The sequence below is a fragment of the Megalops cyprinoides genome, chromosome 5 (genome assembly GCF_013368585.1).
Source record: "Megalops cyprinoides isolate fMegCyp1 chromosome 5, fMegCyp1.pri, whole genome shotgun sequence".
Classification (NCBI taxonomy): domain Eukaryota; kingdom Metazoa; phylum Chordata; class Actinopteri; order Elopiformes; family Megalopidae; genus Megalops; species Megalops cyprinoides.
This window is the reverse complement of record NC_050587.1, coordinates 23,652,931-23,659,126: the sequence shown is the minus strand read 5'-3', so window position 1 is coordinate 23,659,126 and position 6,196 is coordinate 23,652,931. Positions and strand designations below refer to the sequence as shown.

Here is a 6,196-nt window from a genome sequence, read left to right as displayed (position 1 = left end):
GGACAAGTGCTCTGGCTTGTTCTCTGTGTGCATGGAATGTCAGAAAGGAGGAATGAAAACAATTTTATGTAAAAAGTACAAAAAAAACCATCAATCCTCCCTCCACTCGGATACTTTGTGTCGATTGTGTCATGTTAAGAGGCTGATTGATAACCGTGTGCTTAGCTCTGGTGGGACTGCATGACTCAGATCTTTATCTGGAACAGGATTCAAAAATCAAAATGGCAACATATTACAATGAATTTACTCTTTTGCTTTGATTGAATCTAGGGGTAAGTATACAATATGAAACACAGTGGTGATGTCAATATACAAAGTGTATCCTGTTGCAGCCACTGGCCTGGTAAAAATGTAAATGTAAATGTAAATGTAAAAACACTATTACCTCAGAAAACTTCTCCGCCTGAAATTTAGAAGTGGCATTTTCATATTTAATATCATCAAACAACTGATTTCTATGACATTTCTATGACAAAGCTCAACAAAACTTCCCATACCAATGTCTTCTCCATATTTTAAAAAGCTGACCTATTACATCATAATATAGTGGATTTTTTAAGTGTCCCCCATTATAAGCCCCATCCAGGACTGGAACTCACATGCCAGGTAAAATTGCTGAGAGAACATACAAGATAAGAGACATGAAAGATGGCTTTCCCCCCCAAACTCCAACCCCATCTCAGTTTCACTTTTTATCACATATAGCTTCAGATTATCATTTAAATCAGATGAGGTGATCATGGATTGACTGCTTTAGACAGGCAATTCCAGACATGAGGAGGTGTGAAGGGGTGAATATGGGTGTGTAGATAAGAGTGTTGAAGTACTTAGAAGTTGACCAGGTGTAAAGTTCGCATTCTGGGGAAAAAAATACTAGTCACGACATACTTTCTCATGTAAATCTGGGAACAATCCCCTACAATCATCAAATCATCGTTTTTTCTCAATCTGTCATGATTTGACCCCTCCATTACTAACTCGTCCAAAGATAAAATTCCTTACAATTACCCCTTGTGTGCAAAGTCTTTTCCTGCTTGAGAAAATGCCCATGCACACAATGCACTCAATTGCAAAATAATTCTTTAAATCGCTAAATGGATTTAACGCAGCAATGCGGTAAAATACGAAAGGCTGTAAAACAAGTTATAGCTGCATTAGAACTAATTTACTAGATGGCTTTTAAATTCGGCTGCAAATCTATTTCATTGATCACCAGTTGGAAGAATGGTCCGAGATTAAACATAATAGCCTTGCAATTAACTGTAAATAACTTCGATTAACCCAGTATCATCACAACTCAAATGTGTTGAAAGCAAATTTGAAATGATAAAAGAGAAACAATTTTTTTAAAAGTGGTTAGAGTTTATCCCTGGTCTTAGGTCTCAGCTTCTGATTTGCACGTGTTTTGGTTAAAATGGTTAATATGCAATGAAAATTTGCTGGCGAAAATGTACGGTGATGTACAATACACTCCACTACATTAACCTTGCATTTATTCATTTAGCAGATACTTTTATCCAAAGCGAATCAAAAGGTCAATGTGGCAAATAGCAAGATGATGCAATGAAAGTTGGCCTAACTCAGTTGAAATTCAGTGCTAAGCAAAAACTTATTTCACATGCAAGTGTAGACACAGGGTATGTAGTGTTTAGTGCTAGAATGCATATTCCGTGTTAGATGTGGCGACAGAACTACGGGTTCACTGCTTGAAGGGGTGGATATTCCGTCTGCGCTTGGAAATCGCAATTCACTCCGCAACTGTGACGGTTGAAGGTAGCTCATTTCGCCACCGTGGAGTCAGAAAAGAACAGAGGAGGGACCGCGTGTCACGACCTTGCCAGGCTGTCGGATGCAGCTGAGAGAACTAATCTGGTTAGGTTGTAGGTTCGTTCAAGGGAGTTCTCATGTCTACACGGCGAACTCTATAACATTATTTATAGCGCGACTGTGTAGTATGTGCGAGAGTGAATCTCCGTTTCATTTGGTTGATGTCGAGGTTGGACAGGTGTGGTGGAGTTGATTGAAGGTTTAGCGCAGCCTGACAAAATATACCCCTTTTAGCATGTAGTCTATCATGACACCTTTTTTTCATCTAATCTATCCTTGAAGAGCAACAAGCGGTTGATCCGCTCATATTTTTTTCTATTCGGAGCGGCATTGCCAGGAGAAAAAAAGACCATAGACTAAAACCACTTGTTTATCATATCATATCAGCAAACTTTGTTTTTTATTTAAAGCTAAAATTAAAATTAATATAGAAATAACAATGCAGACGCAACAGCAGTGATACCAACAATATTTCTTTTTGTTCTGACAAATGTTAATATTGAGTTGAAGTTGCATTAGGTTTCAGACCCGGATCAGCTTTCAATAATGTCAACAACAACTAATATTCAATCGCAATTTTATTCAAATAAACGCGCGTTAGTCTCAGACTAGAGCATTGCGTTGGCATGACTATTGCATGTTTATTTCTCCTAAATTAGGACACGTGCACGATCCAATGATAGATACATTCACTGAGCTCTTTACCGGGCAGCTTGCCTATCTGCCATCTCAATCGGGTGTGTCGTTCACCCTCAGTGATAGTTACACGTAATACTGACAGGATACGTTGACGGTCGCTGATAGCATCGGACGCGGCGCAGGTGTTGCTGACAAATGTCAAGATTGCAGGATTTCACCCTGAAGCGGGTCACAGAGAAAGCGACGACAAAAACACAGTTAACATAAAAATCCCTTTTCTTCCTTGAAAGAATAAGATAGAGAATAGCCTAATCGAAAGTCTGCTTTAAATCGCGGTTAAAAAAGAGTGCGTCTGTCAAAGTATGTTTTCATTCAACACACGCGGCAGCGATTAGAGGACCATTTAACCAATCATCTAAATAACGGGAAGGAATATGATATTTCTATTATTATTATTATTATTATTATTATTATTATTTCCAAGACACGCACGTAATCTATTATTAGAAGAACGTCTGCAAGCATCAGTGACATATCTGTGCTAGTATTTAACCCTGAGTTCTTGAAAAACATCCATTATTAATTCAAGAAGCGCAATAATGTCTATTGTCGTTTTAACCTTTCCAGTACAGACTCTGGATTCAAGAGGGCGCTGTTGAACCGGGAGAGACAGAGCAGGCCACATCATCTCGGGCCTGTCTGCTCTGTACTATGACTTGGTTTGTAGTGGTTTGTCTTTTTTCATGAAATTGGCATCAGTAACATTTACAAAATCTATGCATAACCTACATTAAAGTCTACCTGAAAAGGAATTCATCTTCTTTTATTTCAAAATACCATAATTCATAAAATAATGTGTGATACTCACAGGTGGGTGTTTGAAAAGAACATTATGTTAAGATATATACTTTTTTGGCTTTGTCTACCGTTAATTAAATATACATATGTATTTAAAACATATATAAACTACATACCCTGAATATAAACCTTTAGAATATGAAACTTTTTCAGTTAACCTTCATTTGATATACCTGACAAGATACAATTGATTGACAGTGGATTAAGAATAGTTTCAGACCTTCTTGAAATACTGTTATACAAGTTTTCCAGTAGGATATTGGACCATTCTAAAACAAGGCAAGCCTCCAATTCTTTCAGTGTTGAAGGACTTGGAAATCTACTCTGCACTCAGTGTTCCAGAACTTCCCATAAAGGTTTAATGATGGTTAGATGTGGTAATTTGGGAGGTCATGGCAGGTGTTTGAATTCATCCTGGTGTCCTTGATGCCACTCTTGAAGCTGTTTAGTTATTTGAATGCGGCATCCTTGTCTTAGAATAGGCTATGAGAACAATGTTTGCACCATAGGGTACACCTGTTTGCCTAAAATGCATACTTACATAATATGCTATAATTCCAGCACACAGAGTAATAATTGGACCCAATGACTCTCATAAGATGGCTGCCCATACTAACTGAGCCACCGCCATGTTTGACAGTTGGGATCAGGCAATATGGGATGAAGGCCTCCTTTGGTTTCCTCCATATATAAATGGGTTCAGACACAGAGAAAAAAAGAGTAAAGGAGGCTCATCAGACCATATAAAATCTTATGCTACTTAGAATTCCAGGTGTAGACACACTTCGGTGGTAATTTTTTGTTTCATGGTTTTCAGAAATGATACTAAATGTCCGTGCGACTACTCTTGCTCTTTTTTGTAATGCAGTTTTTTTTGTCGTTTGCCGTCATGATTTTCGACACTGATGCCCTTGACACAATGTATTTTACCGTTTCTGTGACTGACGAACCTGCAATTCGGGCGCCAACTACTTCACTTCTTGCAAAGTTAGATTTCTCACGTTACTTAGTCACATTTGTACTGGTAATATTACCAAACACACGTGTAAACTCTTTCTAGATCGCAATTTAGTTATTTAAAAAGACAAACCCGTTTTCATTATGGTGCTTACATTATTTTGTCTAACTTTCTACTTCGATTTGAAACGGTGATGCTAATGAGTGAAGGAAAAATGAATAAATGACAAAGGTAAAAATAGCATTGCCGTTGACTCAAAACACGAGTAGATAAACCAAAACATTGAAATTATACTCATCTAAAAATCTGTCGTGTCAGTAAAAGAAAAAAAATCTCATATATTTCAGCACATCTAATGGATACACAAAAGTCAGAAGGTATGATAGCTCTCGATAAACTATGCTACAATGTCAAATTTCCTCACCTGTCAGTCGGTTTTAGTGCATTGTGGAGCTTTGATGGGAGAGGAATTTGACTTTTGGTGTCATCAATGCGACTGTTAATATTACAGACAATTTGTGTCATGTATTTAGGCTAACCTTAGTCATCTTTGAAGTCATAATTATCCTACTGTTTCCGATGGTGCCCCACGATAGTGCTAAAATAAGGCCAGACCTTTTAATGAAATAGTCTTCAGAAATGTCGCATTTGGAATTCAGTTATTAACATTCCCGGGTTGAATAGGGAATTTGATTATGGTGGAGACAAGTCTCACGGCGATGGGACGTGCTGTTATGCTTCGACACAAAATGTCATGCATGCGCTGTGCTCCAAGCCCGACTCCTGCTCTTTTGGACATTCTTTGTCTGAGGAGGGTTCTCGAGCTTATTTTATGCTGCACTTTTGTATGTGAAGCTTTACCATTTTATCAATTTGGAAAATAAATAGCCCAAATAAATATAATAATAATAACAATAATAATACTAATAAGACAATTATATTTGCTGAACATATTTTTAAATTTAAAGTTAGATAAAAATGTAGATGGTAGACGCGTGCCTTTTAAATCTAACAAATAGCTTCAAACATTATGAATCTGTTTTGTACCCGTAGACCTAAAACGATTTCATTAATGAAAATATATGGCCTTGTTTTGCTTGCAGGCATTTAAAAAAAGTATATGCACGGGTCAGATGGCACTAAAATTTATCGAAAACACAAATCGATATATCTACAGTTAAACACAAATTAGTAGAACAATTCTTGATATCGAAAATTGTTCATTATAAATCACATTTTTGCATCTGTCTCATTTCTCTTTCTTTCGTGTTTGGTAGCGTGGCCGAGCGGTCTAAGGCGCTGGATTAAGGCTCCAGTCTCTTCGGGGGCGTGGGTTCGAATCCCACCGCTGCCAACTCTTTACTGCGTTTCATTGGCTCTGTACCTGTACTTTGCACAATGATAAGTAAGTAGAATCTAATTTAATCTATAACTTCTGTTAGCTAATATTTACAAACCTGTTGACTTTCAGAATATAAAAACGAAGAATCTTTGAAATTGAAACCTATCTTTATATTATATTACTAAATTAATTTGAAAAACTTGGTTTGTAGCACACACACACCATAAAATACTGTGAAGGATTGACTTAATGTAACATCTTAGATGCTGATTTGTTTTTCCTTTTTTGTTGCTGACTTCTTTGCCATTCATGGCACTGACCAACACGAATACTGTTGGATCACACTTTCAAATTATTGTTATAATTATTGTTATTATTATTATTGCTATTTCATTAAGATTTTGAAAACTCAGTCACATCCACCATACTCAAACACCATCATATGTATGCAACCGCATATGTACTTATTCACACACACCACTTTCTCTGCTTCTCTCTGGCTGTTTCTCTCTCTCTCTCTCTCTCTCTCTCTCTCTCTCACACACACACACACACACACACACAAGCAACAG

General features: G+C 37.2%; 1 non-coding gene across 1 annotated transcript; it reads left to right on the top strand.

The window, feature by feature from the left end:
• The first annotated feature begins 5,554 nt into the window (after window positions 1-5,554).
• trnal-aag lies at window positions 5,555-5,636 on the top strand. The gene has a single exon. It is a non-coding gene; the product is annotated as a tRNA-Leu (tRNA).
• The last annotated feature ends 560 nt before the right edge of the window (window positions 5,637-6,196 follow it).